The sequence below is a fragment of the Lepidochelys kempii genome, chromosome 3 (assembly GCF_965140285.1).
Source record: "Lepidochelys kempii isolate rLepKem1 chromosome 3, rLepKem1.hap1, whole genome shotgun sequence".
Classification (NCBI taxonomy): Eukaryota; Metazoa; Chordata; order Testudines; family Cheloniidae; genus Lepidochelys; species Lepidochelys kempii.
In genome coordinates this window covers 58,025,255-58,037,623 of record NC_136382.1, presented here as the reverse complement: position 1 = coordinate 58,037,623, position 12,369 = coordinate 58,025,255, and the positions used below count along the sequence as shown (strand labels likewise).

Below are 12,369 nucleotides of genomic sequence, written 5' to 3'. Positions count from 1 at the left end.
TAATTCTTGTTCTCTTCTTTATGACGTGTTTCCTTTCTGAATGGTTTCAGAATAGCATCCATGTCAGTCTGTATTCGCAAAAAGAAAAGGAGTACTTGTGGCATAGTCTCTAAGGTTCCACAAGTACTCCTTTTCTTTTTGCTTTCTGAATGTGATTTACTTGAGAGAGTTAGGAGCCTGACGATATAGAAGGTCCTTGTGTAAAAATCAGATTATTGTACCACGTTTTCAGGGTTTTTTTTTTAAATGGCAATCTTTCAGACTGAACCATTTTGTAAATGACTTTTCTATTTCAGTTCTGTAAATTCATATCTACTAGTTTATCTTCCACCAGGAACATTAGTATTTAGCAGAATTAAAATAATTTAGCCTGAAATAGTTGTTGAAATTTTTCTATGTCAATTTGTGCGCAAGTACAATAATCATTTCTTGGTGAAACACCTACAGTATTTACTATATCTAGTGCCCCCTAAAATTTAGTAGACAGCAGGCTGAAAATTAAAACTGCTGTTGTACATTATTAATCTTAACTATTATCCTCTTTTCTATGTTCTTTATAATACATGAACTGAAAATTCCCTGTGCTTATTTAATACTGTCATGTGACATTTTAATTGAAATGGGAAAGAAAACATATTGGGCACCAAATTTTGGCTATCCAGATAAATTTACAGATTAAAAGAAAATAGTGGTTGACAGAATAGATATTTTTTAGCTATTCAATAAGATAAACTGCTGAATCAATGTAATTATATTTAACTTATTTGTCATGCTTCATATATTAAAACAAACAGAAAAGAACAGAGTAGAAGCAAGGAGTAAGAATTGATTTTTGCCTCAGAAACATTATAATATCTCATTTTAAAAGAAACATGTGACAAATAAAAGTCTAAAACCTTTGAATACTAAGTGGCCTATGGATAGCCCAAAAATAACACAAAAGGCAGTATGTTGTCAAAGACATGTTAAGCTGAGTGAAAAAGCACAATATTGAAGGGGGGGAATAGCTAGTATAGGCATTGAGAAGTTAAAGAAAATAATATAGGTGTGATCAGTGCGGAAACGCTAAGATGAGTTATAAGGAGACAGTTTCTAAATGAAAAGCAGCCTGTAAGAAACTACACCAGAGCATAAGGGGAAAGAGTGAAAAGTCTGTGACAAAGTTTCTTGGTGTCGGGAAGCATATATTTACAAAAATGTTGTTAAGCATTGATGACATAAAATGCCATCTCACCAAAAAAGATGAAATAAAATCTCTTTCTTTTTTGAGAGAAAAAACTCTCAAAATGAAGATTAAAAATTATATAAACTTTATTTCAAGAAAATGCTCCAGCATTCAGTAAATTGATCATTACAATAATTGATTTAAGTGAGTAGAAAGAATAATAAATTAACTGAAGAAAGCCAGTAGCTAAGAGTCTACAGTCAAAGAAAACTAACAAAAAAATTTACCCATCATATTGACCACAGATCCTATGACTAATGGAATACATAAGAGTGAGCATTCAAAAGAGAATAAAGAAGGAAAGAGAAGATTGTATAAGGTATCCACAACATGGGCAACTCTCCTTTCAGATAATGCATCAGTGTAGACATGCTGGTCCAGTTTAAAACAAAACAACAAAAACAAAACTAGGGAAATATAACCTAGATGGAGCTATTACCAGGTGAGTGCATAACTGGCTGGAAAACAATTCCCCCCAGAGTAGTTATCAGTGTTCACAGTCAAGTTGGAAGTGCATATTGAATGAGGGTCTTGCAGGACTCAGTTCTGGGTCCAGTACTTGCAGGGATCAGTTCTGTTCAATATCTTCATCAAAGATTTAGATAATGGCATAGAGAGTACACTTACAAAGTTTGTGTATGATACCAAGCTGGGAGGGGTTGCAAGTGCTTAGGACGATAGGATTAAAATTCAAAATGATCTGGACAAATTGGAGAAATGGTTTGAAGTAAATAGGATGAAATTCAATAAGGACAAATGCAAAATACTCTACTTAGGGAGGAACAATCAGTTGCACACATACAAAATGGGAAATGACTGCCTAGGAAGGAGTACTGGAGAAAGGGCTCTGGGGAGGTCTGTAATCATGCCTCAGTGGGTCACAACTGAGGATGCCAAATTCAGGACAAACTGCTGAGAAATAGGGCAGATAACCCTAAGACTGGTGGCTAATCCCCCATAGGGATTAGAAAGCCTAGAAAACATGACCTATTAGAGAAGATTGAAAAAACTGGTTTTGTTTAATCTGGAAAAGAGAAGACTGAGGGGGGACATGATAACAGTTTTCAAGTACATACAAGGATGTTACAAGGAGGAGGGAGAAAAATTATTCTTCTTAAACTCTGAGACTAGGACAAGAAGCAATGGACTTAAATTATGGCAAGGGCAGTTTAGATTGGACATTAGGAAAAACTTCCTGTCAGGGTGGTTAAGAACTGGAATAAATTGCCTGCGCAAGTTGTAGAATCTCCATCATTGGAGATTTTTAAGAACAGGTTCGTCAAACATCTGGAGCTGCAGCTAGCCAGAGATGTCAAGAGTAACAAGAAGGGTTTCTTCAGGTATGTTGGCAACAAGAAGAAAGCCAAGGAAAGTGTGGGCTCCTTACTGAATGAGGGAGGCAACCTAGTGACAGAGGATGTGGAAAAAGCTAATGTACTCAATGCTTTTTTTGCCTCTGTTTTCACTAACAAGGTCAGCTCCCAGACTGCTGCGCTGGGCATCGCAAAATGGGGAAGAGATGGCCAGCCCTCTGTGGAGATAGAGGTGGTTGGGGACTATTTAGAAAAGCTGGACGTGAACAAGTCCATGGGGCCGGAGGAGTTGAATCCGAGAGTGCTGAAGGAATTGGCGGCTGTGATTGCAGAGCCATTGGCCATTATCTTTGAAAACTCGTGGCGAACGGGGGAAGTCCCAGATGACTGGAAAAAGGCTAATGTAGTGCCAATCTTTAAAAAAGGGAAGAAGGAGGATCCTGGGAACTACAGGCCAGTCAGCCTCACCTCAGTCCCTGGAAAAATCATGGAGCAGGTCCTCAAAGAATCAATCCTGAAGCACTTGCATGAGAGGAAAGTGATCAGGAACAGCCAGCATGGATTCACCAAGGGAAGGTCATGCCTGACTAATCTAATCGCCTTTTATGATGAGATTACTGGTTCTGTGGATGAAGGGAAAGCAGTGGATGTATTGTTTCTTGACTTTAGCAAAGCTTTTGACACGGTCTCCCACAGTATTCTTGTCAGCAAGTTAAGGAAGTATGGGCTGGATGAATGCACTATAAGGTGGGTAGAAAGCTGGCTAGATTGTCGGGCTCAACGGGTAGTGATCAATGGCTCCATGTCTAGTTGGCAGCCGGTATCAAGTGGAGTGCCCCAAGGGTCGGTCCTGGGGCCGGTTTTGTTCAATATCTTCATAAATGATCTGGAGGATGGTGTGGATTGCACTCTCAGCAAATTTGTGGATGATACTAAACTGGGAGGAGTGGTAGATACGCTGGAGGGGAGGGATAGGATACAGAAGGACCTAGACAAATTGGAGGATTGGGCCAAAAGAAATCTGATGAGGTTCAATAAGGATAAGTGCAGGGTCCTGCACTTAGGACGGAAGAACCCAATGCACAGCTACAGACTAGGGACCGAATGGCTAGGCAGCAGTTCTGCGGAAAAGGACCTAGGGGTGACAGTGGACGAGAAGCTGGATATGAGTCAGCAGTGTGCCCTTGTTGCCAAGAAGGCCAATGGCATTTTGGGATGTATAAGTAGGGGCATAGCGAGCAGATCGAGGGACGTGATCGTTCCCCTCTATTCGACATTGGTGAGGCCTCATCTGGAGTACTGTGTCCAGTTTTGGGCCCCACACTACAAGAAGGATGTGGATAAATTGGAGAGAGTCCAGCGAAGGGCAACAAAAATGATTAGGGGTCTGGAACACATGAGTTATGAGGAGAGGCTGAGGGAGCTGGGATTGTTTAGCCTGCGGAAGAGAAGAATGAGGGGGGATTTGATAGCTGCTTTCAACTACCTGAAAGGGGGTTCCAAAGAGGATGGCTCTAGACTGTTCTCAATGGTAGCAGATGACAGAACGAGGAGTAATGGTCTCAAGTTGCAGTGGGGGAGGTTTAGATTGGATATTAGGAAAAACTTTTTCACTAAGAGGGTGGTGAAACACTGGAATGCGTTACCTAGGGAGGTGGTAGAATCTCCTTCCTTAGAGGTTTTTAAGGTCAGGCTTGACAAAGCCCTGGCTGGGATGATTTAACTGGGAATTGGTCCTGCTTCGAGCAGGGGGTTGGACTAGATGACCTTCTGGGGTCCCTTCCAACCCTGATATTCTATGATTCTATGAAACACCTGTCAGGGACTGTCTAGATAATACTTGGTCCTGCCATGAGTCAGGGGACTGAACTAATGATCTCTTGCAGTCCCTTCCACTCCTACGGTTCTATGATTCTATGTTTGGAGCTAATGTAAAAGGATCTTTCAAACCATGAAGTGCTGCTGACTCTGGTGTATGTCCTTATTTCACAAGGCAAAAGAACATTCTTGCATAAGAATCGTGGATATAGTTTTAGACCCATCTACTTTCTCTAAAGGTCTAACAGCCTCCTGCCACCAACTTCAGTGGAAGGCTATGAATCAAAATTAGATTTTTGGGAAGTGTTTTGTTATCTTAGGGACATCATTAATGCTCTTCACATCAAAGTTAACCTAGTCTCTAACTCTTTATGTTTAAGGACTGTTGAGAACAAGGAAAGAACTATCTTGGGATCTGTGGAAAACTGAATCAAAATTGGGAACAAAGTCTCATGTAGTCCTTGTGAAGATATATGGGATACCATTCCTCTGGAATCAGAGATCTGCAGTTAGCTAGCTGGCTAGCAGGCTTATTAGCCCCACACACTGCACCTGAGAAAGAGCTGGAACTTAATTTGCTGAGCCTTATAAAAGAGAGCAGCAGGAAATGGAAGAGAATATTGCAAAACCTTCCAGAAAGCTGAGGGCCCAGGGGCTGTGCTCCCAATGGACTGCTACTGGAGCGACTACAGAGCGGAATTGTTCCAGAAACCAAATGGACAGAAGGGAGAACATGTGGAGTCCTGTATTGCTGAGGTTCTAAGGTAAGAGCCAGGAAATTTTGGTTAATGAAGTTACCAAAGTGAGGGACAGACTTGGGGAAGGGACTACTCGGCCTGCACAGACTTTTGAGGGAAAAGTCTGTCAAAGTTTTGTTATGAAGGCTTAAATAAAACAACTAAACCCACTGGAAACTGCTTCCCTAGATTTCTTGAGAGAGCTCAGACAGAATTAACGCAGGAAGTGAGCTGACTCAGCAAGAGCAAAGCTGAGTCAGGAAGGAGGAGGGTGTTATAAGATAGGCCCTCATCCTTTTACAGTACGCCACATAATATTAGCTGAACATAAGTTGCACAACTGCATTTCAAGTGTTCTCATTCTGACATCTGTCTCGCCCAAATTATTGCCAATAGGAAAGTTATGTTGAGAACTAACAAATACAGAAGACACTCAACTCATTTTTTTACTCCTCTGGAAGACTTCAGTGAAAACTTTTGGAAGATTAAAGTTCCCTGACACTTTAAAGAAGTTAACAACATGTGGATGAAGTGAGTTTGGTTTACCATTGCATGAAGAGAGGATGAAACTTAATCCCCAAATTGCTCACTGAATCAGTTTGTGAGCTGCTGAGATCTGTGGATCCTTAGGGTTTACCCTTTGTCTCTGCACTATTAAGTAAATCTATTCCAAATTCAGGAAATTTTGGAGGTAGAAATTTTCCTTGAACTCAAGTTTTGGTCTGAGTTTCTCTCCCTTCATCGATTCCCTTTAATGGCCTAACTCTTAGGCTCTGATAATCTCAACCTTAGTTGAAGAAGATTCATTTTCTTTCACATACAGGTGTATACCTTATCTCCTGAACTATTATTTGCACCAAAATCACTCTGTTAACTACATGTGTGGCACAAGGCCAAAATGTGTAGCTTGAAAAGAAATGTGGTAAATTCTCCATCACTTGAAGTCTTAAACTCAAAACTGGATGTCTTTCTAAAAGACATGCTCTAGTTCAACCACAAGTTATTTGTTCACAGTGAGCGGTGAGCCGGCTGCCTCTGTTCTGGTGCCATAGCAGCCCCGGTGGAAAAAAGGCATAACTGCAGTGCCTCTCCAGCAGAATGTATTTTTGCAAAGAAAAAAAATCGGCAGGCACATGAATTCTGCACGTGCACAGTGCCACAGAATTCCCCCAGGAGTATAAACTTCTGAAAAGTCTGTGAATGAAAGGATGCCCTCTGATAGGTGTGCCCCAGGCTAAATTATAGACTTTACATCCTGAATTTTCTGCAGGTTTTTTATGAATTTGTTGATGCCTTTAGCCCTCTGGGTTTCTGGGGACTAAGGGAATCACGAAGTACAATTTTCAGAATTTCATAATGAAATTGGCTCTGATTACTCCTTTGTCAAGCAAATGCTCTTTGGATGTCATTCTCTGTTTTTGTGGCTCCTTCAAAGTCCAGGACTAGATGAAAGGATACTATGAAAAAATTTGTTACATATGGAGAATAATTTTCCTTGATGCTGTAAAAGACTCATTTGTCTGAAGTGGAGCATTCACATTCTGCCAGGAAATGAGATTTCCTTTCTCTGATCTCGAAGGCTGTCTGCTAGTACACTGGTCTTGATCTTCCAGTGGCCTGAATTAGAGAGTCCTGTGTAGATTTTACTTCATGTTTCTTGTTAACCAACGTGTCTCCTGCAGAATGGTGTTCATGGAAAGTCTTGGAATTTCCAGCCTTTTGGGGATTTTTATCCTATATATTGTACATATTTTTGTCTTGTATACTGTATTTCTCTTTTGAAGAGGAGGAATCTTTTGCCATGGGATTGAGGGCATTAAAGGAATGCATACCTAAAGTACTCGCACTCTTTTTAGAGGACAAATACTATGGTGATGGGTAACCGTTTAAAACCCTAAGACAGACTTAGGTAACAAGGGAAGGTACTTGTTTGTATTACCACCTGGTCTAGTAACTCCTTGAATCACTTACCTCCTTGCAATTCTGCTGATGAAACCAACTGTTTATTATGCAAGCACACCTTCCAGGCATTTCAACACATGTGCCTTACACAGAGTTGGTAGTTAGAGGTCTTGAAGAAAAGTGTACCGAATCTATAGAAACTTCTGTCTTAAAAGAAGGTATTGAAGACCCAGTTCAGATCTTATAGGCTCTAATACCCATTTTAGGGATAATGTCTTTATGGACCTTGCTGTGGTTAACTGCCACAGATGGCTACCAACTCTGCAGTAGGAGACAAGGAGGATTACAGGGAGCTTGTTGCCACTTCACAGTCTTAATCAATTGGATCCTTGGGGAGAAAATTCCCATCTGCTGGAATATCTTTTCCTTGGTTTTGGGCACCATTGATACTTACTGATAATCAGCAGTTATGGTCCACCATGCATGAAATACATTGGGCCAGATCTTCAGGTGAGGTAAATCAGTGTAGTATTTATTTTCCAGAAGAGTTTAAAATTATATTGGTCTTTACAGTTCCAGGTATTCTATTCATGGAATGGAAAAGTAATTTTGAATGGTAAACTAAAGTTAAATATTAGGAATTTAATTGTAGATTATTTCAACATTCCATGACATATGGCTTTTCCTTGCTATCTTTTCTTTATTTTTTTTACTTTATCATAAAAATAGAAAGCAGATTGGGCTCTATCTAGCAGAAAATATTCATAGCCTTCCAAGCCTTCCAGGCTACGGAAGGCCAAGGATACCAGCTTGGCAGAAGACCAGCATAGTTAGAAGACCAGTCTGCCTGCTGCAAAAGACAAAAATCTGCCTCCCCCACAAGTTGTGGAGCTGCCTCTGGGGGAGCGGGAGAGTACAGATCACATATATAATTCAGATAGCGTGATCTTTACCTACTGCTGTTAGCAAGGTTGTAGTGAAGAATTGGGTGTCCGCTTCACCTCCCCAATCTCAGATTTCACCAGCCTCCACTGTGGCTGGTCTACTAGAGTCTACTAAAGTCAATTCAGGTGACCAAGAGACTCAAACACTGAGTTCTACTAAAAAGGTGTAAATTGAGCAGAAAACAAGTGTATATGGGATAGGTGGAAAAGCTGTGTAACTCGCATCAGTAGGATTGTCACTGGATGTGCAGGATTAAAGTAACATGCATGCTGAAAAGGGGGTGGCAGAAAAACAGAAAGAACAGGCAGCAGGAGGATGTAAGATGAAGTGAGGTCCCAGCAGCAACAGAAGAACAAAGGACATCATTCACACCTTGGAATAAGGTAGGTAAGCTGATTCACTTGCAGCAGTCAGGAGATGCCCTGGCCACACCTCTTCCCGCTCTTTTTCCTGCAGTCCCTGATCCACTGTTCCAGGAGTGTTTATGGAGCTGACACAGATCTGGCAAACAAGACCCCACAATTACTATTCACTGGGTATGAATTATGCCTGTCCCATGGCTCCTTTGCAGAAACTATGCTATGCTGGCATAAAGACGCTGTAGCTGAAAAGTGAATCTGTCTCAAACACACTTACTTAGCTATTAAATTGCACTTATTTTGCTCACCCACTGAATGCCAAGTTGGTGCAAGCTACACTATTTGCCACTTAACCCATTTCCTGAAGAACTGGCACCTAATGTATAGCTTACATCACCACTTACAACCATTGAATTTGTCCCAGTAATATACCCAATCTTGTCCAGCAGCAATACCACAAACATCTTTACATTTACTAGCACAAATATTCAGAGCTACCAAACACATCTGCTCAGCTGAATATTCAGATTCCAATACCTATTTTTTAAATATTTTACACTACTTTCTAGAAATGAAAATGGCAAATTTCCCATAACTACTGATTGGTGCCAAGTTCTCACTATTGCTAAATAACAGGTTTCAGAGTAGCAGCCGTGTTAGTCTGTATCCGCAAAAAGAAAAGGAGGACTTGTGGCACCTTAGAGACTAACAAATTGATTTGAGCATAAGCTTTCGTGAGCTACAGCTCACTTCATCGGATGCATGCAGTGGAAAATAAAGTGGGGAGATTTCTATACATAAAGAACATGAAACAATGGATGTTACCATACACACTGTAATGAGAGTGATTGTTTCATGTTCTCTATGTATATAAATCTCCGCACTATATTTTCCACTGAGTGCATCTGTAGTGAGCTGTAGCTCACAAAAGCTTATGCTCAAATAAATTTGTTAGTCTCTAAGGTGCCACAGGTACTCCTTTTCTTATTGCTAAATAGTATTTTTATGGAAAACATAATTAACATAATAATCAAATATAAATTGTATTTCATTGTCAGGCTTTATGTAAAGTGTTCAGTAGAAATAAGTTCACATAGTAGATGAGATTTTCCTGTATGCTCCTAAAAGTCATAGCTGGGCACCTTCTAATGCTTGGAAAATTTGAATCTGGGACCAAACTATGTGACTTGGACCCACCTCTGGTTTCATCAAATAGAGATTTCATTATCTATCTGGCCCAGTCAACCAATGCTTTAAAGAACCAAATTACAGCTTTTGGACTTTGTTAATCATATTATAGTTCTATTTTTAATAAAAGTTATCCTTATAAAGAAAACCAGGAACTTCAAAAGCTATTCCTAACGTGCACCAACACCATGAGAAATGATCAAAAAAGGCACAGAAACTTCTTCTATAGCTCTGCTTACTTTGTACAGGATACTCTATCCTCAGATGTGTGTATTATAAAACAAACATATACTCCACCCCACTATTGCGATTACAAAATGTGGAAAGAGCCTAGATAATTGCAGCTATGCACATACAGATCTATATCTATGTTTTAGTTACACATATACATTCCAGTATGTGACTGTTTGGTGGGAGGACAAAATACTCCAGAATCCTAAAAGACGTATAAAAATATAGATAGAAGTATATTTTATCTAGGACACAGCACTGCTAAAAATACACTGAATTTTAATCCTGGATGAGGATTAAACTTCTTTGTAACAAAAAAGAGAGCGAGAAAGAGAACAGATTACATCCATTTCTAATAATGACTTTGTTCTCTGGGAATTATTCTGCTGTTTGTCAGTTTCATTTAATGTTTAGTAAGTCAAAAATCTTTCTTTACTTTTGAAACTTTTTAGCTAGCAACGAAAGTCTTACTGTGATTCCTTCCCACAAAATTGCTCCATACATTTATTCTATTAAATCATATTCTAGTTAATGTTACAGTATCATTTTATCAACTGATTTTAAAAAAGGATCCCATGCCCAAGAGTATTTACTGTAATTATGGAAATTTTAGGTGCACAAGGAATTCGGACTTGGATCCACAATCTGTATACCATTTTTAGATCCTTTGGGATGAAAACCCATACAATGTAGGATATAGTTAAAACAGAAAAAATAATAATGCATTCTAACTACATTGCTTGCAAGGGAAAAATAAACTGACTTTTATTCACAAGGAGAAATAAGCCTGATTCATGCAATTAAATAAAAAGTATTCTTTATTAAATTTTGCATGATAATTGCATTAGAACTAAAGGCTTAAAGTAAAATGCACAAGTCAAGAAGATCATTTATCACAGACATATTATAGCATCTAATTATCTTTAGGCTATAATGGACATGGTAGCTTGACAAAATGGGCAACTAGCACTTGTGAATAAACTTATGCTTATGTAGTCATTCACTTTTTAGGATCAGATCTAAACAGTCATTGAGGTATTGATATGTTGTCTTATGTGAAGAAGATGTTCTTCCTGTTAGACATTGTAATGTTTTCTTTGAAAGTTTTAAAGTTTATGTAATAGGTTAGTTATGTTGTAGTTGTGGCAGATGTTTAAAATAAATGAGAATTTAATTACACTGTGAATAGATTATATATTGTTTTTGTAATGATTAAGCTAATTTTCCATAGTAAAAGTAGTAAGTTCTCAAGTCCGATTAGATGTTTTAACATTTTAAAATTAATTAAATCCCACTGTAAGTACAAGATTTATTACCTAGTTAAAATGTGTTCTATAACCGACATTTCTTTTCAAGCTGCCAGGTCCACACTTCCACTGAAAAAGAGACAAAAATCATAACCTTTTGGACTGTCTGGCTAATCATGAGTAGGTTTACAATTTAAGGACTAGGTGATTTCCAGGACTAATCGAGGGGAAGGTCTATGAGAAGAAGAAATGGGTCTTCACTCCTTTCAGCCACTAGCTTCTTCCAGGTAATGAGTATATTTGGTCTTTATAATCAAGACGTGAACACTCAGCAGGAATTGTAGCCTGCTATATCCTTTTGTTGCCCAGTTTCAGGGCTAAATTTTGGCTTTTGCTGCCAGAGAAGTTCTTGGAAAGAAGGCAGACTGAGAGCAGAATTGTAGGAGCTACTAGCAAGTTCCCTTAGCCATTCTGCACCTACAGCACATACCCAGACAGGCAAAATATTCTGGTTTTTTAAACCTTCTGCCCCATCTCACTTTGTCAGAAGTCTATGATAGACAGCTAGCTTTCTAACTGCATATATCACACTTACAGTAGATAAAACTATCTTCAAGTTTACTTGAAGGAGCAATCACAAGAAGAAAGATCAATGTAGGGTGCTCTAATATTACTGCAGTTGCTCCTAGTTATTATAATAAATAATAATTAACAATCAACAAGTAGGAGTAATGGGATATAATTAACCAAAAGAAAATTAAGGCTGAATAACACAGCCGCAAAGGAAATATTACATGTAGGAAATACAGACAGACTCTTATGAATTGATTATTTAGCAAATTGTGAACTACCTAACTGTGGCATTCTAATTTTATATAAATCTTATTTTCAGTTGATTATGAATGTTTGGAATTCTCTCTGATGCAAATTCTTAATGGCATTACTATTTTGCTTACACTTGGTATTGGTATTTCCATGTTTATCAATCTTGTAAGAGATACTTTTTCCAGGGGTCTACTTTATTCAACCCCAAAGGCAAAAATCACACAAAGCTCTCCTTCACCTTCTCTGGTATATACCGGGATATCTTCCAAACTATCCTTACTGTTTCCCTTCTTAAGGAAGGAATTTTCCACAGCTCTTCTCCATGGAGGTGGAGCTGTGGTTCAGGCAAGCTTCAGGACTTTATATAGCTTCTCACCCTGCTCTGCCCTTTTACCTATCAGTTCTTCCACCCTCAGGCTATGAGAGTTCAGCAGGCAGGCCTTCCACTGCTGCTGACTTCTCCCAGTTAATTCAGGGCCTCTGCAAGAGCCTTCCTGCTCCCTGAAGTATATATAGGCAATTCTGCTCATCTATGAAGGAGAAGGCAGCATTTATGCTGGTCCCTTCCCCCAGCTCATT

At 39.1% G+C, this 12,369-nt stretch overlaps 1 protein-coding gene across 37 annotated transcripts in view; it reads right to left on the bottom strand.

Moving 5' to 3' along the window:
• The window catches only part of RIMS1 (regulating synaptic membrane exocytosis 1), a 507,196-nt gene that overhangs the window by 312,929 nt on the left and 181,898 nt on the right, over window positions 1–12,369 (bottom strand). Inside the window, exon 1 of one of the 37 annotated variants that reach the window (XM_073336429.2) lies at window positions 8,313–8,358. The exons of the other annotated variants lie outside the window; for them this stretch is intronic. The gene's annotated coding sequence lies outside the window, so the exon portion shown is untranslated. Of the gene's footprint in view, window positions 1–8,312; window positions 8,359–12,369 lie in introns of those variants that run through there. 37 annotated transcript variants of the gene reach the window in all.